Source organism: Chionomys nivalis, chromosome 6, assembly GCF_950005125.1.
Source record: "Chionomys nivalis chromosome 6, mChiNiv1.1, whole genome shotgun sequence".
NCBI lineage: Eukaryota > Metazoa > Chordata > Mammalia > Rodentia > Cricetidae > Chionomys > Chionomys nivalis.
The window spans coordinates 22,524,430-22,549,160 of NC_080091.1; the positions used below are offsets into that span (position 1 = coordinate 22,524,430).

A 24,731-nucleotide genomic window follows, 5' to 3' on the forward strand; every position below is an offset into this window, starting at 1 on the left:
CAGCTACATTCATCTGTGCTTTTCATTTCTTTGCCAAATCTCAACATCAAAGTTAGGGTAACTTTATAAAATTAATTAGTACATTTTCCTTTCTCCTCTCTTTTTAAAATTGTTTATGTAAGATTTGGGTTTTCTAAATTGTTTATGTAAGGTTTGTAATTTTGTTTTAATAGAACTCACGACGGAATAACCTTGGGCTGAAATTTCCTTTGTGGAACCCACTTAACAATTCCCTTTCTTTACAGAATACAGATTCCTTCAAATTTTCTTTGTCTTCTTTTGTTAATCCCCTCTCTTTGGTGTGTATATGTCATGTACATATATGTGAATGTGAGTTCGTATGTACACATGCTATGTATATGTATGACAAGTGTGGAGGCTAGAGGCTGACCTCAGATGTCTTTCTCTATGACTTGCTATCTTACATTTTGAGGTAGGGGCTCTCACTGACCCTGGATATCAGCAGTTGGCTATACTAGCTGGCAGGCACCAAGCAACAAGGAGCCCCTGTGTCCGTCTCCCCAGTGCTAGGATTACAGACACATAATATCCTTCTCCTCATAATATCCATGGGCGCTGGAGTTTGAACTCAGGTCCCCACACTTAGACAGCAAGCACTGAACTCCACTGAGCCAGTTCCCCAGCTGTGCTGATCCTTTTTAGAAACCGTGGTCTCTTGTTAATAGTGCTGGCACAACGTCCCTCATTGCATTACCGACTATCACGGTGTCCGTAGGATCTGTAACAATCTCCAGCCCTAGTCATTTCAATTTTCTCTTTTTATTAATCAGCTTTTTCTTGGGGCTTATCAATTTTATGAAACTTTCTCAAAGAATTATCTTTTCAATCTTTGAAGCTTATTTTTCCAGTATTTTTAATGCTAATTTTACATTTATTATTTCCTTCCATCTTCTTTGGGTTTAATTTCTTTAACTTTTCTCTATTTTACAGTAGAAATTTGAGTTATTGATTTTAAATATTTCTTATTTACTAATATTATTAAATTAAAATTATGAATTTCTCTATAACCACTGCTTTATCTGTACCCCACAGTTTTTTAAAGGCGCTAAGAAATTTTCATTATCATTCAATTAGAATATCACCTCCCTCCACATACACACACAAACAGTCTGAGGCCCTGGCCATGCTAAGTAAACACTCTGCCATTGAGATAGAATCCTAACCTAGTATATTTTCGAATTTCTCTTAAAATTTCTTCTTGATTCATAATATATATGTTCATGTCACTACTTAGGTTATTCATTGATACCTAACTTCTATTGTGTTCAAAGAACAAACTAATAGTTGATCTTTGAAACATTTTTTAATAACACAAGCACGGTATAGCTTATAAAAACTGGAAAGCGGCCATCTGAGAAGTGCAATGGGAGCTGGAGGAGGAAAGGGTGACTTTTCCGGTGGCCGGGGACGGAAGCCCGGTAGAAGGAGTCTGTATTTGTTAGCTGACCTAAGACAGTGTAGAGAGAAGAGCAGCAGACAGGAAAAAAGACAGTTAGATTCAAAAGTCTTTACAAAAAGGCTGGAACCACAACCATTTCCCAAAGCACCGTTGGGAAAATGGACACAAGACTCATGCCCAAATCCTCTCCCCGGAGCTGGTCTCATGAGACAGGCCTGGGACTCGTGAGCCATGGGAGGATGACGGGAACTTCTGGTCCTCACCTGCTCCCTTCCTGCTGCTGATTACAGGCACGTACCACTCTGCCCAGCTCCGTTGTTGCTGGTAAGACTTATTTGCTGTCTTTATTCTGTGTATGTGGCTGTTTTGCTAGCCTGTATCTCTGTGCACCATGTGCATGCAGTGCCCACGAAGGCCAAAAGAGGGGGTTGGTTCCCCTGGAACTGGAGTTAAAGACAACTGTGGGCTGCCATGGGAACTGAACCTGGGCCCTATGGAAGAGCAGCAAGTGCTCTTAACCACTGAGCTCTTACCCCAACCCTAACTTGCTTTTAAGCAGCTGTTCCCAAACAATTGCTTAGACATTTTGAACTCTGGATCTGATCACCTCCTGTTTCAGAACTGGAGGCAGAACTATGTAGCTTAGCGCTGGGGTGAGAAGGGTCAGATTTCAAGGCTGGAGAGTGATCTTCTCCTTTGGGGTGTCTGACTGCTCTGTCTGCTTCCTCTGCCCACAGAGCTGGGAGTACAATAATGACAGGGACACACCGAGCCATCTGCTGTCCCAGTCAAGGATTTATTTCCTTTCTTGGAAGTTTAAAATTCCCAGTGACATCCCAGGAGAAGGGCTTTCTTTGTCTCTACAGACTTGTGGCAAGAGTCACTCTTGAAAAGGTCATAGTAGGGAGACAGGGACCCCTGGGGATCTGTGTCCTGTGAAAATAGCCACTGCCCTCTGAGTGAGTGATGTAAGCAAATTTGAGCCCAGACCACAGAGCTTCAACGGTGACCTGCAGGCCTCTTGGGGAATCTGTGGTCGTCAGACCAGAGTTCCAGGGCAAAGGATGGGGGGTTTTTGGCCCTTCCTATGACTTGAGACCAGAGCACTGTTTGTGGAAGTTTTTCAAGTGGGTGAGCTTTGCTGTCCCCTGAGCTCTGGGCACAATGGTATGGCCTTTACTCCGACAACAGCGGAGTCTGCTGCCTGTGTTTAGTCCTGGTGGCTGCTGCCTGTCTTTGGTAGTTCTGGTGGTTCAGTTCCCAAATGGCTGCTGCCTGACTTTGGTAGTCCTGGTGGCTGGGCTCCCAGCAGGGAAGGGTTGGTTGGAACGCTTCCTCAGTCCCGCTCTGCCCCACTCACATCCATGCCTTAGATACAGCATTCCCGCCAGCCTTGCCACATGCCATAGATTTGGTTTTAATCACAAATGCCCTGAGAGGAAGGAGGTGGAGGGATGGCCTGGAATAAGTAAGAGCCAATGACAGCTAAATTTCAAACGACCAAGAAACCAGATCAAGTCAAATGTTCCCCTCAAGAGCTCCAGTTCCAGACACAAGCCATTATGATGATTTCTGTCTAGGAAAGAGCAATGCAAAGTCAACCTAAGGAGGCTCGTCTGTGGCTCTGTCATCTATAGGAAGAGATCAGCTTGGGGCTCAGTTGACCCATCGGAAGTCAGTGTCCTTTGGCACAGAGAACAAGCCAGTTCACATGTGACATGTTTCAGACATGTATTTACAGTGAAACCTGCCCCAAGGACTCCACTTTGAGTGAGTGAGGGGCTCCTCCCTGACGGTTGCAGCTCTACCCTCCTTCCTGCTACAGGAGGACCGCGAAGATGAAATTCTCTCTAGGTCTCTCTTCAGAGGCAGCCTGATGACTTCATGGGAGACACAATGAGCCTGGGTGGTAGAGTCTAGCATTCCACAGGATAGGGCTCAATCCTCAGCACCACAGCAGACCCTGAGTGAGTGAGGAGAGCAGAGCTCGAACACAAAGACGTGGGAGAGCATCTGGTGCTTACAATGCTTCTGAGTGAGAAGTTTCCAGGCTGCTACTGGGTCGTTTCTTAACACTGAGCAGAGATGGGGCATCTGAGCTCTTGTTCTCAAGTAAAGACGGCAGACAGTATGGGGGAGGCTCTGGGATGGAGCCCTCTGAAGCCCTTCAGCCCGGTCGGATCTTAGAGAGTTGGGTGGCAAACACGACCACAGCCCATGCCTTCCTGAAGCCCTGGTTCTCTGCCTGTCAGTAACTTCCCACCACCCACTTTCTGCTTTCCTCTCTTCTCTAGGCGTGCAAGCTTAGAAGACATTGGTGTTAAAGACGACAGGAGCTAGAAAGAGATGCTGGTGACAAGGAGGCAGGCCCCACATATGACACTTGAGAGCAAAAGCAATGCTGGTGGCCAGAAGGCCCAGGGCCCCCCTTGCAATGGCCCCTTGCAGTGAGAATTTGGATAGTATACTCATAAGCCAAGCTAAATGCTACGCTGACATACTCCAAAGGTAATGGGTCCCACAGGCTGGAGTGAAGGCAGACTTGCTTGAAATATTTCCAGGCTCTTCTCAGAAGGCATCCAAAGCAGTAACAACTACAGCAACCTCACCCAGCCTCACCAAAACAGAAGTGCCAGGAGCACCCCACCTTCAGTGTTGGGGGGTGCAGCCTCATGCGTGAGCAGACATTTCCTGACATTAGAACTACCTCCTTGTGTACCAAGGTGCTTGAGCTCCAACATAATTGCTGTGCATTTAAGTGCCCAAGTGTGATTATATAACCTTATTCAATTAATTAACAGGTCTTTCTCGACTCAAGCCTTGCCCAGGAATGAGCCAAATAGTCATCTAGATAATAATTAGAACAAGACAAACCAGTACCACCAGTTTCCAGTGTTGAGGACGGGAGGGATTTCTGAGTCATCGGATGGAGTCCACACTCAGAGACCCAGCTCCCAAGGCCTTGCTCACTTGCCTTTGGGGCTCATGTGTGGGTCTGCAGGTACTCATCAGTGGCCACTCAGGGCTCTGAGCATCGCTCCCTAGCTCCAGCTGGGCAGGTGGAGCCGAGTTCATGACAGATGATGCTGCAAGCCATGCAGCTTTGACTCAGTGCAAAGGCCTGTAAGTTTATCTGCTCCAAACTCCGATCTAGCTTGGGGGTTGTCCAGCCTCTACTTGGCTTCTGTGACAGGAAGCCCACTACTTCTACCAGGACCAGATGACTCCATCTGTGATGTTTCCTCCCTGTCCTGACCCCAAATCCAATTTCCTGTAACTTTCACTCAAAGATCCCTTGTCCTGAGCCTTCCTGTGTCATTTCTTCACTTCCTCATCTCTGCTCCCTGAAAAACAACTCCTGGGTTCCAATACCCTGTGAAGGTCAGTCAGGAATTCAAGAGTCATCTGAGACCCAGCCATGGCTTCTTCCCCAATTTCTGGACATTGTCACAGTCACAGACCCTGCAAGGGCCAGAGGAAGCAGAGTGCCCCATGCTTTTCTAGATACAATCATTTGGATGCTGGAAAAACATTAGGAAGATGAAATCAACATTTGAACCAAAGATCTTGCCATTACAGTGGCATGTGCAAATGGGAGAACCTGATTTTTCTGAGTCCCATATCAAATTGAAGGACCATGTGGAATTAGTTCATGATAGCATTGTACAACTTTTAGAAGGTTAGACATGGCTCCTAGAGCGGGCTAGTTTGGGGAGGGGATGCCAGATACGCACTAGCTTGATTAGATGTTCAACATCCAGCAGTAAGAGCTAATCACAGAGCACACAGTGCCGTGGTCCCTTGGTGCTACCCAGTGAGCGGCCGGGTGCTGGGAGGCAAGAAGCATGTCCCCTCCAACACCGTGCCCCCTCCTCCTGTGACTTTGGAGTGATAACCTCTCTACACATCACTCTACGGTGTGAAAAGTGCCTCTCGCACTGTGCCTATTATGGTTAAAGTTTGCATAGTGTGGCTTTCCAGTCAGAGCTTATTGGGTAACTAACTCATAAGAGGCTTTCGCTCCAGCTGGCTTACCTCTCCATAGTTGACTGATGGTGTATTCTGGCTTTCCCTTAGACTAAGATTCTGGGCAGCAACTCCACCACACAGACTAGGAAGGGTGTACTAAGAAGAATGGCTGGCATATAAAAAAATGGTCACAGAGACATTAAAAATAATAAACTTCCAAAAGATGGCCCATGTTCTCTCCCTGGGACCCACATGGTGGAAGGAGGGAACCTACTTCCCCAAGTCATTCCCTGACCTTTGCATATCCACACAGTGCTACACATCATCCCCCTACACAGTAAAAATAAAAATAATAAAAATGTAATCAAAACCTTCAAAATAACGAAGTCTCCTCCACAGCTCAAATGGTAGACTTTACTAACTTTCAGTGCATGTGTTGGCATCGTGTACAGCTCCTGGAGACACGGGGGAGGTGGGGAATGAGATGCCAGCTCAGCCCATACGAGTTCAGGGGTCAACTTGCAACATTTTGATCTTTTACTTCTTACTTTCCTTTCAAGATCCGAAGTATCCCAAGCTGGCCTGGTATTCACCATATAGCCGAGAATGTCTTCGAACTTCTGATCCTCTTGCCTCCACCTCCCAAGTGTAAGGACTATTAAGATTACAGGATCGCTTTAATCCCAGCACTTGGAAGGCAGAGGCAGGCGGATCTCTGGGAGTTCGAGGCCAGCCTGGTTTACAAGAGCTAGTTCTAGGACAGGCACCAAAGCTACAGAGAAACCCTGTCTCGAAAAACCAAAAAAAAAAAAAAAAAAAAGATTACAGGACCAAACCACAGTTCCTGGTTTACGTGTGCTGGGACAGAGCATCGGGCCTCCTGCATGCGGGGCGAGCATTACCAACCGAGCTCCTCTGTTACCCATTTCTGTTGTATATATCATCACTTCAAGGGTCAGAGGAAAAGCAAGAAAGTCTTGCATCTGTGTGAGATAAGCTCTTTTTTAACCCTTGAGCTCTAAGCAGCAAGGTTTGGTGAATGCAGCCATGAAGGTACAGGGCCCTTGACCTTGGAGCAAATGAACTCCTAGTGGCATCCTGGTGTCGCCTAGAATCACAGCAAGGGGTGTGCATACTAGTGCTGCTATTTAATCCCAAGGACCACTGTGCACAAAGCATGTTTCACACCACAGAGCTGATGCTCAGAAAGGCTAACTTCTCCCAAAATCACAGAAAGGAGGAGCAGGCTTCCGCCCCAGGTGGTCTGTGCCCACAGGGAGACAGACTTCCCGGACCAGACAGCTCTGAAGGGAAGTACTGTGGCCCCGTGGCATCTCAGGCAGCACAGCTACTGTCTTCGGGTTTGGATTTCTTGACACACATCAACTGCCAACCCAGAAGGCTCTTGCTTTTGGCCTCTGTTTGTAAATTACGTAGCAACACAAGTCTCGGCATCGTGATCTACAGTCTGAGCCATGAAGACGCAGGTGTCACGGGAGCGCAGTACCTGGGAGGACTTGCGGTAGATGACACCTGCTAGGACCTCTCTGTCTCTTGAGCACTGGGACGATGGAGCAGGGATAAACCAGTGGCCCTGGTATCTCCAAGCTTCAATTCTGTCCTTGCAGGGGTCATATAGAGGCCTCAGCATCAAGACACCCGACTCAGGGTTGGCTTAGTCTGTTAGTCAAAAGGAAGGCGTAGCAGGAATCCTTCCTTGTCTGCGGGGAGAGTTACCATGAGAGAGTCACTGTGGGAGAACAAACATCTCCAGGCACCCTTTGCCCTGCTTCCAGGGAGCCTGCAATGTGGCATGGTGTGTGTGTATGTATGGGAGGTTACCCCAATGTGTTGACGGTGGTCCTGCCCTCTAGAAGTGAATAGGGCTGGAATGAAATGATTTAGTTTAGCACCCCAGCCAGAGGAAGCATTGTAAAAAGACGATCTGCCCCCAGCTCCTCAGCAAAGTCATGGATCTTCACACCCCTCCACACCACCTCCCTGTCTGCGCCCACCTCATCTCTCCAGCCTCATCCCTGCTGCACCTGCCCTTTAGCCTCAGACTCCCTGAACTCTTCGGGATTGCTAAGGGTTTGTTTGTTTCTATCTGAAACAGATCTTTCCAGTATTTCCTAGCCATCTACATCTAGCTCCGATATCACCTTCTTAATAATTTAACCTATTTATTTAATTCATTCTGTACAATATATATGTTGTTTGAGAGTTTACATGTGCTGTGCATGTGGTATATGCACACGTGTGTATGAAGGTGTGCACACTTGTGAAAATACACACAGGCCAGAGGATATTGAGTGTTCTCCTCTGTCATGCTCTTCCTGACTTCCTTGGAGTCCTCTCTGAACCTAGAGAGGACTATGCTGGTAGGCAGCAAGCCCCAATGATCCCTCTGTCTCCGCCCTCCCACGCAGCACGTGTTGCAGGCATGTGTGCAGCCACACCTTGCTTTTACGCAGGCTCTGGAGCTTTGAAGTCAGGTGAGCCATCCCCTTAAGCCAGTTGTCACCTCTTACCATTATTTGCCACACGTCAGGCAAAACTAATTGCCTATCATCCAAATTCCCACAGAGCTCCACAGGTTGCTGTATACGGCCCATCGTATTGCATGAGGGCTCTGTGTCCTTGAGGCCATTTTTCTGATTGGATGCTGCACACTTTGGAGGAAAAGAATGATTTCCGATCCCTAGTCCATCTCCCGGACCTGAAACACAGGAGGGGGCTCCAGGAACATTGCCAGGAAGTGGCAGGAGCAGTGAATGGTATTCCTTTTGTGCCAAAGGGGTTCTGGGTGTCTCCCTGGGGTCATAAAAAAAAGGGCAAGCTGAATGAAAGGACTATTCTCTCTTCTCCAGCCGGGTTCAGCTCATGTTCACTATCCATAGTGGAAAGAGATGGTTCAAACAGCAGTTTGGCTTGGGAACTTCATGTTTGCTTTTATTTTGGTTTTTGGTTTGGGTTTTGTTTTTTTATTGTTGTTGTTGTTGTTGTTTGTTTTTGGGTTTTTGGGTTTTTTTTTTTTTGAGACAGGGTTTCTAGAGAGTTCTAGGACAGGACAGGTTCCAAAGCTACAGAGAAACCCTGTCTCAAAAAAAAAAAAAAAAAAAAAAAAAAAAAAAAAAAAAAAAAAAAAAAAACTAAACTAAAAATAGAAATACATAGCTCATGTTGCCATGAATATCAATAAATCTAATTACTGAATTTTCGGAGGAGCCGAGGGCTCTACAAATATTACCCTATGGGGACTGAAAGACAATTAAAACTTGATCCTGTACAGCAAGTGAAAAAGACATTGAAAATTGCCAAAGATGGCACAAATGCCAGAATTCACTATTCACTATTATTAGTACATTTAGAGTCTCTCTTTTCTCAGGACTGAACCTGGGAAGCGATTTCTCTTTCTGGACCAGCGTAAGTAGCTGCTTCAGGAAGTACAAAGGTGAAGGGTTTGTTATCTACCAACAACCTGTGCCTCACCCTCCATAGGCAGAATTGGTTCTGAGAAATGGCTGCCCAACCAGCTACAGACTGATGGCATTTCCTGGTCCCCTTGAATGTAGGTGGGGTTGCACAATCTGTTCACCTGGGGGATGGTTAAGGAGAGGGTGTGACTAGCTGAAAGGCAGAAGAAACCTCGGTGTCTATCGGTCCCTGGATGGATGAGCAAAGACGGTGAATGCATGCTCCAACATAACTAAGCCTTGAAGACAGTGTGCTAAGCGAAGTAGGCCAGAAATAAAAGGGTGGATACTGTGTGGTTTGTATAAGGAGTCAGAATGGTCAAATTTGAAGGGACGGAAAGCTGAAGGGTAGTTGCCAGGGTAGTTGTGGAAGGGACAGCGGGCAGTTTGTTCGTGTTTAATGGCTACAATTCTAGTAGCAAACATGAAACAATGTCACCATATTTAATGCTCCTGATCTTAAAAAACGTTGAAGTGGCAAATGCTGTGTGTATTTTGCATACAGTGAAGAAGAACCAGAGGATGATACAGCTTCTGTATACCTGCCAGCTCGCTGCAGAGAACCTAGGGTGTAGGATGAAGGGGCCACATTATCATAGCGTACGACAAATTCACAGAGGACAAAAGCTGACTAGCAATTTGATGTTGTGCTGTGATCTGATGGTGGGTGATCTTCTGACATGAACTGACATTGGGAGTCTATGTATTACAGCATCCAGAGACAGCTAACATGGCCGATGTCGCAGTCTGTGACAGCTGACTTCACAGTTTGGCGGCAGTGTAAAGAATCGGGAAATAGTTTCAAAGCTGGCTCGGTCTGGGACTTGGTCAGAGACGTTGGTGTTGAGGGTCCACCCTCCAGTCAGTCATTCTCAAGGCTGAGTCACCAGCCACCAGCTGCGCAGCAGATCCCAAGGAGTTGTTTCTAAGGAAACCCAGAGGAGTTTGTCTCTGGAGTTTGTCTCTTAGGAGACAGAAATTGCACACAGATTTTAAAAGGGGGCCAAACTCTGCAATGTTCACAAGGGACAACCATGCAGCAAAAGGTCACAAGAGTTTGTATCAAAATAAAGATTGGGGATGGTGGTTTTTTTATGGATTTTCCTCAGGGATTTAATGTTGCTAAGTGTGTGAATACCCCATCTCCCACTGACAAGTGAAGTCTCCACATTCCCCTATCAACGCTGTGGGTCCTCTCATTAGCTTGCCTCTGATACTTTGTGGCATGCCAGCTCTGAATGCCTTTGGAGATGTCAAAGAAAAGACAGGATGTACACTCGGGTCTTTGCACCCAAGTTCTTGGAGGGTCTCAGTTCTCCATTTTCCCACAGGAGGTATTTTTCCTACTCCGGGCTAAGACTTCTCTTTTCGTTCAGTGAGGCCAAGTAGAAACAGAAGTCTACATTCTGAACCCCATTTAAAGAAAGGAGTTTTGGATTCCCTGGCATTTTTCATGTTCTCTTGTGCAACCTCAGCTTGGGCCTTGCACAAAAACCAGCTGATCTATGTGTGACGCCAGCTTTTGAAACAGTCCCACTGCCACTCCAGGGACCGGGCCCAAGGACCGATGCTGAGCAACAGCCCCACCCACCTGCCTGAACTGGGTGCGGCCCAGATAAAGATGGAAGTCCTTAGGAAAGGGGGCCTGGCCCTCATCAAATGGAGACTGACTGAGGGCTGCCAAGCCAGAAGCCCAGTGCCCACATGCCACACACACAGTTCTCCACTCATTTGCCAAGACACTTGGAGCCCTCTCAGATCTCAGTGCTCATCTTTGGGAGAGTCCCACTGTCCAGCACACAAAGGGGGGTGGTTGGTGGTGGCGGCTTCAGGTCACTCAGAGACCTGCCTCCTCCGTCTCCTCTGTCCCTCTTGCCTTCTTTCTGTCACGGAAAACTACCAAGTTCTTCCCGAAAGCAGGAGCTGGACGATACCAGAGGAGGTACACAAGTGGCGACTGTAAGGACATGGGGCTCACCATACATCGCACGACAGAACAGAGAGACCGTAAACTCAAGCCCACTCACCGCAAAGGCTTAGGGTCACCAGGACGTCTCCACGTACCCGCCCCAGGAGGCACGGCCGCGAATCTCGGGAATCTCAGTATCGCCACTGACTCCTAGAATCTGCTCCTTCTGGGATCCTTCGTTTTGAGTCACTTTGCCCCAGGTCTGCACACAGATGGGAAACTTGGTCCTTGTATTGATTTCCACCAGAATTAAACCAAGACCTTTGTGCAGGTTGCACCCCTGCCAGAACTGCCAAGGGCAAGAGGGTTTGTACCAGTGCAAACTTCCCAAGGAAGTTTTGATGTTTAAGGATCCTCTTTAAGGTCACCCCGCCTCTGGAGGATTCCCAGTGGCCGGATCATTTTATGCTGCAAACCCAGCTCATGCTTCCCTCCGGTGTCATTCAGAAACTCCCTGGACCAGAATCCATGCTATAAGAAGAGGAATCTGCCAAGGGAATGCGTGAATGTGTGTGTGTGTGTGTGTGTGTGTGTGTGTGTGTGTGTGTGTGTGTATACTCAAGGAGAGATGGAGATATGGTTTTGCTTCATTCCTTTATATCTAATTTGTAGAGACACCCAGTGTTAAACAACCTTTATCTTTAGAGTCCTGCTAGGTGCAGTGCCCACTCACCAGAACAGACTCCTCAAAATTCAAAGAGCTTAAAGAAATAACAAATGCCATCTAGCTCAGGGATCTTCAAAGCTTTTTATTTACATAGCTTTAAAAGAATCTTGAGCCACTCTAGAATGCTGTGGTGGTGGTTAGGAATGTCCATGTGTAATTTAAATAGATTTCTAAGGTTAAATTCCAAAGAGCTGGGGAAGTAGTACTAAAGTGGGGTGGGTGGAGCTAAGGGGGGGTGGGGCTAAACATTTAAAAAGATCTACGCATCACTTATTTGAGTGTATCTCAATAAAATTTTAACGTGATAAATAAATAAATAAATAAAAATTTTAACATGATAGTAATCTGATATGGTGCATCATCTTAAAAACATTCGCGAGCAGAATTCTCCAACAAATATATATATATTTTAATTAGTCCTTTCTCTTTCAGCATCTACTTTCATTCCTCTTTCTCCATAGAACTTGAACCTGGTACAATACAATATACATTTTATACCTTTCTCTGCCGGAACTGAGATGTGGGTTTGGTTTTTGGTTGGTTAGTTGGTTGTCTTTCTCTCCCAGATATAGCAGTTCTTAAAGTGTTGTCCAAGGGTCAGGTCTTAGTCAGGTTTTCTATTGCTGCAACGAAACACCACGACCAAAACGCGAGTTGGGGAGGAAAGGGTTCATTCAGCTCACACTTCCTCATTGCTGTTTATCACCAAAGAAAGTCAGAACGCGAACTCAAACAGGACAAGCACCTGAATGCAGGACTGATGCATAACCCTTGGAGGGGTGCTGCTTACTGGCTTGCTCATCATGACCTGTTCAGCCTATGGATTCTTACAGAACCCAGACCTACCAGGGATAGCACCACCCACAATGGGCTGGGCCACCCCCCCATCAATCACTAATTAAGAAAATGCCCTACGGTCAGAACTTAAGGAGACATTTTCTCACCTGAGGTTCCCTCCTTTCAGCTAACTCTAGCCAGCACAATTGACCCCTTGTCAACTTGACACACAAACACTTAACTGTTCAGTCATAACCTCTCCTTTCTTGTTTTTCCCCAAAGATCATACACTAACACCAACCTTACAATATAAACATTCCAAATTTTAAAAGTCCCTCAGTCCTTAAAAATTCAAACACTTAAATATTCAGTCTTTTTTAAAAGAGGCAATCTCTTAAAATTCAAAGTCTTTTAAAACTCAAAGTCTCTTAATTGTGAGTTCCTGTCAAATCAAAAATAAATACTTCCTTACTTCAAGAGCCTGTGCAGTCCAAACAAAACAAAACTGAACTCCAACAGTATAAATAATTCAATGCCCAATTATCCGGGATTCGCTCACGATCTTCTGGGCTCCTCCAAAGGACTTGGGTCACTTCTCCAATTCTGTCCTCTGAAGCCACACAGCTTGTCTTTTAGACTCCAGCTGGTTACACTCCACGGGTGCTTGGCAGCCATCCGATGGTACCGGTGTCTCCAAATGTGTTGGGTCTCTTGCTACATCTAGGCTATTCTTCCAACGACAGCCTCTCCTGGGCTCTCTAGGGACTCCAGCCCTGCCATACAGTGCCAGGCCTCAGCTGCTCTCCATGACCCCCCCTCCCCCGTGCCTTCAAAACCAACCCCACCTGGGTGACTCTTTTGCTACCAAGTTTGGTTGCCAGAATGAAGTACAACGTAGGTCATTTCTGGAACGCAGCTTCGATGTGCTGACTCCGAGGAGTCAGCTGGCCAGCATTCATTGTCCCAACGGTTTTACTTCAGTGTTTCTGTCGTCTTGTTAATCACAGCTGACTCCTTAGCTCCCTCTGACCGTGCCGCAGGTTCTTCGCACAAAAGACCCAGTGGAGTCTTTCTGACTGCTCTCAGTGTTCCTATCTTCCAGACTCCTCCAGAACAGCCCACAGAGCTCTCAACACCCAAGAAGACCATGTCTTCTTTAGCTCAAAGTTCCAAAGTACTTCCACAACCCTCCCGAAAACATGGTCAGGTCTGTCAAAGGCCTCGAAGGGCTCCTGAAATCCTCAGGAGGGTCTGTGAAGTCAAAGCTATTTTGCTAATATACAGCAGTGTTGTTTGTGCTTCTCAGCCCACTTCTCTCCCGAGTGCACGCAGGAATTTCCTAGCAGTTGCGGGGTACACAGCACCCCAGCAGAGCCACGCAGGGCAGACATGAGCCCAGCTGGCTTCCGCCAGACAGTGACCCCCTCCTCACTATGTTCTGCCTGTTATTTGTTTTGGAAAATATGAGTTTGTTTTCATTAATTATGTTACTTTTATTAGTGTGCATGAGTTTATTATTTTTTAATTATTTTTAACTACTAATATGGTAAAAATCAACCAGTTTAACTCACTCAAACAAGTTATTTGGGGTCTTTGCTAATATTTAAAAATGTAAAGTAGTCTTGAGACCAAAGGTGTGGAGGCCTGGTACTCTATGATATTAACGAGGAATGGAGTTGCTGGGTGGTAGATGTTACATGTCCTCAACTTTCCCATGGGATGCGGCAAGTTTTCCTAAGCGTGCTCATTTATGCTACAACAGTCTCACAAAGTCTTCCGAGGAGGTGCCCTTTGACCCTGTTTCTTTTCCCTGTTTTGGGGGCTTCTAAGTCTGCTGGGATTCCAGTCTGCTCCCTCCGAATGTTCTGGATGACAAAGTGAAGGAGGTTTCCATTCAGAGCAGTTGTAAACAGCCAGGATCCCCCTCCGGTTCCCTGCCAGGGGTAGGTTAGCTGGTGGCTGGAGTCCTAAAAAGAGAAAGACCACAACTGATAGTGAGTCTTACTTGGATGAAGCTAACTTTAGACCTTGTTCACAGTTTAAAATGCATAACCACTTCTTCTTCTTCCTTCTTAAAGTCACCTACCTGGGTCCTCCTTTGAAGCCGCCTCCCTTGAGTTCACTTTCCCATCATTCCCTCGGAGCACAGTGGCTACATGCTCACATTCTCATCCCCGAGAGCCTGAAAAGCTCCCAGATCAGTGATTCTCAATCTTCCTAACTCTGAGACCCTTTCATACATCCCTCAGGTTGTGGTGGCCCCCGACCATAAAATTATTTTTGCCCCTACTTCATTACTGCATTTTTGCTACTGTTATGAATCATAACGTGAATATCTGATATGCAGGATATCTGATATGCGACCCCCGTGAAGTATCATTTGATGCCCAATGGGTCGGGACCCACAAGTTGAAAACAACGGGTCGTCCTAGTTGCTTGTTGGGTCCCTGGCTCTGGTGGCCTGAAAGTGAGCTAGCAGCCCAGAGGAATGAGTTCCCAGCCTGTCCTGGAAATAGCAGGGAAAGCCAGGTCCTGCTTCTCAGACACGAAAGTGGAACTGACTTTATGGCGTTTCTCCTGTTACTCCGACAGAACTATGAATAGCTTATAACATTTCTGTTTTGAAAACAAATACATGCACCGGTATGGCCGAGTTCACAGGAAGTACGCTAGCTATGAGCACCACAGCCTGGGAGGATAAAACCCTCCCGGTTTTCAGAAAAATGCTCCGTTCAGAGTAGAGCTTTGCCAGGGAAACTGTGTTTGAGATGTCTGCCGCTCCATGCCCCATCCTTCCCCACCAATTCCCTGCTTCCGGAGCTCCAGTTGGCTGGAACTTGCTGTTCTCCTGGGAAGCCTGCCAGAGCCCTCCTATTTCCCGAGCTTTTCTTCTATTTCTAAATGGAGTCGTTCAAAACCGGATGTTCCACAGAGCTCGCGAGGACTCCTGCCTTGGGGTTCCCACCCTGGAACACAGGCCCCTCCCCTGTGCTGGACTGCGGGGCTGACTGTAGCCCAACCTCCTCCTTGCTAGGCATTGGCCCCAGGCCAGAGGGCAGATGCCAGAGAAACTTCCCTAGGCAACAGGGCTCCCATGGCGCTTTCAGCCACCTCTCTTTTCAGCTCTCCCAGCCCCTGGTCTAGCTGTCCTGGAATCCTTGCGGCAGGTTGGAGTAGGCCATCTATGAGGTCCTTGCTTAGAGAGGGCGGCTTAAGTCACCACAGATCACAGAGTGACCGAAAACAACAGCCAAAGGATTGGAACGCACTTCTTTCATTTTACGGTTCATTCACCATTTCACGTGTCCACTTTCTGTTCAATAAGGCATCCCTCTCCAGGGGCCATTGTCGGTGCGGGAGATTCGTCAACAAAAACAAAGGGCAAAACGCCTTCCCTGTGGACCCAACACACTGATGGAATCTCAAAGCAAAGGGCTGGGAAGTCACTGGAAACAGAGGAAGAGCAGGAGGCTGCTTCCCCTAGAAGGATGCTGCACTTTGACCCTGTCACACTCAAAGGTCATCTGGGCTTCTACGCCTGAAACCCGCAGGAAAAAACCAGCCAACAATGGCACGGCTAAGGAGAATGGGGCCTCAGAATTGGGACTTTGGGGCTCCTGTGTGAAAAGTTTCTGCACCCCGATAAACCTCTCTGCCAAGGCAATAATCCAAATCAGACCAAATCAAACCGAATTAGAAAAAGTCCAGGTTTAATGGATACCAATACTCCCAGGTGGCCTTCCAGGCCCTCAGAGAAGAGAGGGAAAGGAAGACCAGAAAACCATGTGTTTGTTCTCTGGGGGCAGTTTAAACACCCTGTGAGAGTGGTCTTGAGCATCTCTGGGGAGCGATCAGCCTTTGGCGGGGCTTTCTCAAAGGTGGAGTCTGGACTGAGGCAACTCCCAGGGGAGGGGGCTTGGGATGGAACCTCCACCCAAAACATTGTGGTAGCTGAGAAGGGCCCCCATCTGCTTCTGCTCAGCTCTGTGAAGCAGCCAGGCAGGAGTTCCCCTCCAGTACCTGGTACCGCTGCTCTAGCAGGGGCTGTACCCCATTCTAACCACTTAACACCCAGGATCATGAGTATAGAGGGAAGACACAAAAATAAACTACCGTTGCTGTCCTCGAGAGCTGTGATGACGTCATATCAAAAGCAAATTCAGGTCCCAGTGGGTCCCTCCTATGTGCTGGGGGTCACAAGGGCAGCCTTATCGCCAGTCGGGTGACAGTGCCTCCAATGCGTCCTTGCTTCCAGCTTCCCCAGTTTCTTTGCTTCTAGCTTATCTGTCTCATGCACAGGATCTGTGCATTTATTCTTAAATGTTTATTTATCATTGTTTGTGTGTGTGTGTGGCTATGTGGGCGGTGCATGCCACAACACAAGTTTGAAGGTTAGGAAACAACTTTTGAGAGTGAGTTTTCTTCCACGGTGGGTTCCAGAGATCAAACTCAAACAAGGGTTTTCACCCACTCACTGAGCCATCTCGGCAGCCACATACACACTTATGTATGGAACAAATATACCGTGAGTACATGCACCAGAACTCATACACGATGCTGACTGCAGGGCGAGGGCCCTCATGAAAGCACCTTGCACATCACCAACCTGAGAGGCTCTCCCAGAAGGACCAGAGAGCAAGGAGTGGTCAGGCAGGTCGAGGTCAGGGCCTTCAGTGGTGGTTGCACAGTCCTGCGCACTGCCTTATCCAGGGTTGGGGACAATGTTCTGAAGAGACACTGAGTGCCCGTGAGATGAATAAATAGAACTCTCCAAGGCCGCCGGCTGGGGAGGAGCGGAGGAGTTTGCAAGCAAAGTTAGCAGCCTGTGCAAAGATAGAGAAACAGTGGAGGGCAAGGTCCTGAGAGGGCCAGCTAGTGATGCCTGCTGGGAGTCCCGGTGTGGGCATGAGGTGGTGTCTAATTGGCGGCTAGGTGCCGGAGGTACAGAGGGTGTAGAACCAGGAGGCTGTGCCAACAGAAGCGTGGACGGAAGCGTGGACTTTATCCTGGAGAAAGCCTGCAGAAACTCTGACTCAGGTCTGGGAGGCACGCACATGCGTGCTCACACGCACACATCTATAAAGCAAACTCAAAATCTACTTTTCATCCTCATTCCCCTGGGCACAAACTACACTCCCGAGTGTTGATTCGCTTGTGATATCTGGGCGATTATCTGGGTGTCTCCCAGCTTCTTCAGGGGAGTCACCCAAACAGGACACTTACCACCCCATCCTACCCTCCTGAGCTCCAGAGAGCTCTGCTGGTGTCCTGTTTCCAACATCCCATGGCAGTCATGTTCTCCGTGGTCCTCTGCTGACTTTGCTGTAAGTGGGGGACAGGAAGCACTTTTGTTTCCCAGCCCTTTCCAGGGAAAGCTTAGCACCCCCTCCCACCCACTCACAGGGGGTGAGGATAAGAGGCTGGAGATCACCAGTTCTTCTCTTGGCTCTGGGAGGGTGTGACCAAGCTTCCTGCTTCCCTGGCAGGGGATGAGTGGAGAGGGAAAGAATGAAGCTAACCCTGTACCACCACCGCGGGCACCGCAACTTCACCCTGGAGATGGCTACACAAACCTTTCAAACCACACATCCCTGTGACTGTCACAGCCAGTTCTAGTGTCAACTCCAGCATCAGAGAGAGACGGATTACTGTAAAGCCAATAGTGCTTAAGGTCCCGGGCCCTGGAAGGGCTCTAGCAATGGAGCCATAGCAATACACAAGGTAAAGAGTGTGTTAGTCTGCCAGAGTTGCCATAACCCTTAAACAAGTGTATTCCTCACAATTCAGGATCCTGGGAAACCCACAGATCAAGGGCTGGACTATTTGGTTCCTAATAAGGATGCATGGCTAATACTGATGTCAGTGTGACAGGGACCATTGGCAAGACCATCCTCTGAGCATGTCTGTGAAGGGTATATATATTTTTTTAAATCCACCTCTTATTTTCAATAGTCCTGTGAAGGATTATTTTGGCTTTGTTAACAGACAAAGGAAAATCCATCCTAGATTTGGGCAGTGCCACTTCCTGGGCGGGGGGGGGGGTGGCAGAGCTGCAGGAAGTGGAGAAAGCTAACTCAGCCCCAGCTTCTTTTGACAGCCGATGGTGACCAGCGCCTCTGGCTTCTGCCTCTGCTGACATGGCGGACTGTGCCCTGGAGCTAGGAGCCACAAAAAAAAAAAAAAAAAAAAAAAAAACAACCTCCTTCTTCCTTTGCTTCTGTCAGAATCTTTTGTCCCAGCAGCAGGACAAGTAACTAACACAAAGGGCTCCTCCTGCCTTGCAGGCAATCACTTTCTCGCTGCCTTCACTCTGGGGACAGGCAGCTGTCTGTCTCTCTCTCTCTCTCTCTCTCTCTCTCTCTCTCTCTCTCTCTCTCTCTCTCTCTCTTCTATTCAGATGCCATCATGAGGGCCCTGTACTCATGATCCCATCTGATCCTAATCATTTTCAGAATCCATTTCCAAATGCTGTGACTATTACGGGTGATGGCTTGAATATGTGAGCTCATGACCCGCACGAATCAGCCCACGGCATTATCCACACACAGCACAGTTCTCCCACAAGAAATTGATGCAGATCCATCACTTGTAGAACAGAGAGACATACATGTGTGGAGGGGGAGTTGGTACCCCTCTCTCTTCACTTTCTGCCCCCGACATCAAGCTTCCCCTCAGGTGAGGCAGCCCTGGAGAAGCCCAGGCACCTTGGGGACCCGTCTGAGGAGAAGCTGAAGTAAATACACATTAGATGTGAGTTTGTGGTTGGGGTGGAAAGGGCATGAGGCTCCCTCTGTCAGCTCCCCTAAGGCCCTACTCTGCAGGCACAGAGGCTGCTCAGAGGAATGCGGACCAGGGCACCCAGCACCAGGAGAGGATTAAGATAAAGGAAGTCAGAGCATCTTTATGGGGGAAACCTTCCAAGTCTTACAGCCTGGATGTAGAAGAAACCCAGAGAGGCCTTTATAAAGGGTTAAGTGCAATCCTTAGGATGCACAGGACAATCCCAACATGAGTCGAGAAGCTGCAAGAAAAAGCACACTTCAAGCCTATGAGAGGGAGACAACTATCTGTTCTCTCAAAGGAACAATCAAAACTGCTGACGCATGAGGAGCAAGTGTGTGGCCTGAAGCGATGGAGAAAACTAGCAAGGTGATGAGCAACAAATTTAGGTATCATTATTTCTTTTGACTCTTGCGTGTCTGGTATTCTTCATGAAACACAGTTCCTCGGAGTTTCTTTTGACATCCTAAATATAATTCTTTCCCACACCCTATCCTCTTTCGCCTGCACAGGGATCTTCCCTGATGGCCCCAGGTCAGCGTCATGGATGGTCTGGAAATCGGAACATTTCTGTTTGCACTTATTTAGAGTCACCCTTCCCCGACTCCCCTTACAGAAGAGGAAACAGACCCAGAGAAACAAAGATGCTTGCATAAGGTCACACAGCAAGCTGATGGCGGAACTTAAACATGGGACTCTGGCTCTTAGTCCAGTGCTCTTTGCATAATTATACCCGTGCTTTTCAAGATCCATTGTAAGCAACAACACTGCTGAAGTTTTATATATAAAATCTCAGTTTTCTATGATGTGCATGTCGGCAGGCACACCTCTGCCCATAGTTCTCTGATATGAATTATCTTGGGCCTCCAAGGGTCCACACCAATGAGCCACAGGGGCCTCAAAACTGCCTCTTGTTTGAAACTTGATCTTTAGGCCCCACTGGAGAGACAGTGATTCATTAGGACTAAGACCTAAGATTGAAATCGGTGATTTTCCCAGAAAAGCTGGGCAGACTGCAGATGAGCCAAGTCTATTCAGCCCAGAGTTCTTACTCCTCCACTCTCCCCTGCCCCCTCTAAGCCGTCCCCTCCAGCTATAGTGGGGAAGGGAGCACAGAGCTCTTTTGCTAACTGTTGACTGAACACACACCCTACTGCAGGGGGATCCTGAGCTTCAGTCCAGCCTGGGCTACATTTACTTGCAAGCGGCTGCTAAGGGGAACTGGCCTAGGATCTGCACAACAACTAGACCTCAGGTTCTGTGCTGGCTTTGGAAAAATAACTCCTGGAATTCCTCAGTGTTTACTGGTCTTCCAAATGAAATAGAAAAGCTGGACCCTGTCACATCCAATTTCCTTAATGACCACGGGGACAACATGGGGCAAGCCAGGATAGCTGGCGTGACTAATTCCGACTGAGGGCTTTAGCACTATCTTGATGCTAACTGACAAGGACACAATCTGCTCGCTCCAGATGTCTGGAGCCTTGTGAGATTTGGCAGACAAAGTCTGGACATGCACTATTGATTTCCAAACAAAGCCGATGACATGCAAGGCCTTAACAATCACGGTCCCTAATGAGGAACCAGCCTGCCTCCATCTTAGGCGTAAAAGCCGTCTTAGAGTAAAGACAAACTAGGTTCTTTCCCATTTATGATCAAACCTCTGTTTCTCAAGGGTTGGGCTTTCCCCCCCCACCCCTCCCCCCCCCCATCACCTTAACTACTACGGTTCTGTGCTGCCTGTTCCGGGAAAGGAAATCATACCTTTGTTTCAAAAAGTTGCTCATAATCATCTTGCAACCATACCTCTGTTTCATGAGGTCATTCCACCACCTATGACTACCTTGCCATGACTACCTGTTGTCATGACTACCTTGTTATGCCCACCTTGCAACCCTGTCTTTGTTTCAGGAGGTTGTTAGAACTAACTTGTTATGACATTCTGCTCCTGAAACCCTGCCCATTTTGTTCACCAAATCCCCCCTTTGGGAACCCCCTACTCCTGAGCTATAAAACTCTATTTTCCTCACCTCCAAGGCTGACCTCTCAAATCCCACCTTGAGGGGAGAAAGCCTACATACACGAATAAAAGTTAATAGATTTAATTAACTGCTTGATTTAATTAATTTGGACATGGTGATTTGGATCAGTGGTCTTTCTCATCTCATCTGGGGGATTAGCACTACATCATGTTAAGTTAGGAGAATGTGGTTTTGTCTTTCCCTTGGTGCAGTAGGATAACGTATGCAAAACTGCAGATCCCTGAAGGTGTTTCCATTTATTCTTTTCATAGAAAGTCTGATCTAGAAGTCTCCGAAAAGTAAACCAAAGCTGACCAGCTGGTGTCCTCCCAAAAGTGCATGAACGTGGACCTGACTCAGCGCAAGGGAAAGCTTCGGGCGCTACAGCTCTCTCCTTATATAAGCTGAGGATGGCTACTGATGGTGGTGTGATGCTTTCTGAGTAACAATCAAAGCCACCAGAAACAGCTCTCAGAGGTGCTCCAGGCTTCATGTACAATCCACATGGGTTTCCAGGGGTGCCCGGGGCCCTTGAGAGAGCTACCCAAAGACCTGTTTCTCTACCAGCCCAACCCCAGGGGGCTTGTAATCTTAATACATGGCAAATTTCCCTTCTCTGACCTTTCTTCTTGCCCCATGCTCAGTGTCCTAAATTTTAACCAAAAGGGGAGCTAAGGTAGGCAAGATGGTGCATGGCTATCATCCCAGCAGTTGTCAGGCTGAGACTACATAACAAGACTAAAGGAAGGAAAGGAAAGAACTCGTTCCTAAAGATCAGTCTGTGTTCAGTGTTTCAGGAGGAAATCCCACGCAGACCTCCCCGTCATGGAGGTTCTTCGTCGCAGTGGTTTGGAAAAGACTTTGCTTCATTCTCTAAATAAACATAAAAATTAATTGATATGTCATTCTGTCTTGGCAGAGAATTCCAGAGAACCAGAATCCATTGGTTCAACAATCATAGGCTTCATATCAGAATCTCCGATGACAGGAACACTCTCCATGAGGGAAGCGAATGCTTGGTCACTTCTGCAATTTCAAACTAAGCCATTTAGACAGTCGTGAAGGACACATCTTGGCTGTCAGCATTTCAAAGTGTTCTACACTCTCTTCAACAAGTGGAAGTCGGAATACTGCCTTTGCAATCCTGCCAAAAAGGGGGGCACCATTTCTGTCCAGAGGACCCTATAATCTAGTCAGACACTGATAAATGTAGGTACAGCATGAGAAGAACCACGAAAGAGGGAAAAACAACGCTACAGGGTTTCAGGTGTGAGAGATTAGATCTGGCACCGTAACCTACGCGTGTGGACCCGAGTGCTATGTGAGCCCAGGCTCCTGGCACACAGAGCCACTGGATCTGCCTTGCGTTTCTCCAGTTACCCATGCAATAAACTAGTCTTGCTAGTGGAACTCACGATTGTATTAGCTCTACCACGTAACACATGAACACAAACTTAGTGGCTTCAGACCACATGCGCATGACCTCAGTTCCTGAGCAACAAGAACCTGGCCACTGAGTAGCCGAGTTCCTGCTCAGCGTCTCACAAAGCCGAACTCCAATGTCCACTGGGCTAGGCTCTGCTGGGGAATGTTCTTTTCAGGTGTGTGACTTTCGTTTATGCTGCTTTTGTTTAACTCTGTGAAGCTGTGATCCTTTGCCTGTCTAAAACACCTGATGGTCTAATAAAGATCTGAATGACCAATAGCGAGGTAGAAGCAAGGACAGGTGGGGCTGGGAGGCAGGAGAGTACAGATGAAGGACAATAGAAGAAGAGGAGCGATGAGAGAAAAAGGGAGGAGGATGTTAGGGGCCAGTCACCTAGCCAGCCACAGAAATATACAAGTAAGAAAAGGAAAAAGCTAAAAGTAGTCAGGATAATTTAAGTTAAGAAAAGTTGGCAAGAAACAAGCCAAGCTGAAGCTGGGAATTCAGAACTAAGAATAAACCTCTGTGTGTGATTTATTTGGGAGCTGGGTGGTAGGCCCCTCAAAAAGCAAAAGGAGTAAAATGTCACACAATACTCTCATCTAGAATGTCACCAGATCCATTCAGGTTATTGACAGAATTTATTGTCTTGTAGTTGTAGGGTGGAAGTCCCTATCCCCTTGCTAGCTGTTGGAAGGGGCTACTGCCAGGAGCAGAGGACACACATATTACAGCTGTGGGCTCTCCCACAGCCGGGTAACTTCTTCAGAGACAGCGGGAGGGTTCTGTCTTCAAGGAAGACCTAAATCCTCTTTGAATAGGGCTTCCCTGTGGAGCTGAAGGATTGCTCAGCAGTTAAGAGCCCTGCATCTCTTCCAGAGAACTCAAGCTCCAGGGAATCCAGCACTGTCTTCTGGCCTCCACAAGCATCCACATGCATGGAGCATACACAGATGCAGGCACACATGTACTTAAATTTAAAAAGAAGAAATAAGCCTTTAAAGAACATGCCTAATTCCATTCTGTCCAACTGAATGATCAAGACAGCCTCCCTTCAGACTGACCCAGAGTAAATGAGAACCTCAAACATATTACAAAACCCTTCACTTTCCTAGATCATGAACCCGAATCACTGCTCAAAAATGCCACCACATTCCCTTGTCCCCTCGGAGAGAGGGAATGACATGGATGTGTACTCTAGGGACAGGAGACATTAGTGCCACTGCCTATATGCGGTGGAAAAAGCAGTATCAAAAAGTTTAGAGAGAACGGAAGAACGCGAGCCACAGCAGAGATTCCATCTCCTGTACAAATTCAAACCGACAGACCAATATGGGGCCAAGAAAAGGATGGTGAATATGGAAAGAGATAAGGGAGATTATATTTTTAGACACGACTACCACAATAGAGTATGTTCACTACAATTTATGAAAATTATATTACCATGATAAAGCACGCACATGCACACACACACACACACACATTATTCTTACACTCTGACACTGAACTCTTCCTGTTCAATGGTACAGCCTATATCACCTTCTCGTAGACTTGGCCAGCAAGTGCAACACCAATAGAGAGTCCACTAAATATATTGGCACAATATAGAGGAGGAAGCTCTAAAGAGATTAAGTCATAAAAATGCCATTTTTTCCCACCTTGTCGCTTGAGAACTCCCCCACCCCTGGCAACCCTACCTTCACATACTCACAGAAAAGCTACACATGGGTGCAACAGCTGACAGTCCCAACTGAGGTCCCAGCCAGCAGCCAACATCAAAGGCAGAGCTATGTGGCCAAAAGAGCTTGCTAGCTCCCAGCCTCTGAGTCACCCCTCCCCTTCCAGCTAAAGCCTGCCACGCAGAAGCAGGAGCGAGCAAGCGAGCAAGTGAGCTGTCCCTTCTGAACCCAGACTTGTAAACAAAACAAATGGTTGTTATTTTAAGCCTTTGGTGTGAGGTGGTTTGCTGGACAGCTACACAGGGCCGGGACAATGGTAGAATGCCTGCTGGACTCTGGGGGAAGTCGCGCCAGTCCAGCCCCTTTCCCAAGCAGGAAGGGAGAGGCAGCCAACAGACGCCGGGGCCAGCTTTCTCACAATCTCACAACATTCTGATCCTCTGGGCCCTTCCCTGGCGGGGAGGGATTAAGAACCCTGACCTACTGTCCAGAGGGAGCTTGACTTACGCAAAGGAGAAAGCAAGAGGATGGAGGAGAAGGCTGAAGA

General features: G+C 47.5%; 1 long non-coding RNA gene across 1 annotated transcript; it reads right to left on the reverse strand.

Annotated features, from left to right (window-relative positions):
* Positions 1–12,811: 12,811 nt before the first annotated feature.
* LOC130875981 (uncharacterized) lies at positions 12,812–24,391 on the reverse strand. Its single transcript, XR_009057269.1, has 2 exons — positions 24,217–24,391; positions 12,812–14,245 (listed from the first exon to the last, which is right to left on the reverse strand). It is a non-coding gene; the product is annotated as an uncharacterized LOC130875981 (long non-coding RNA).
* Positions 24,392–24,731: the final 340 nt, after the last annotated feature.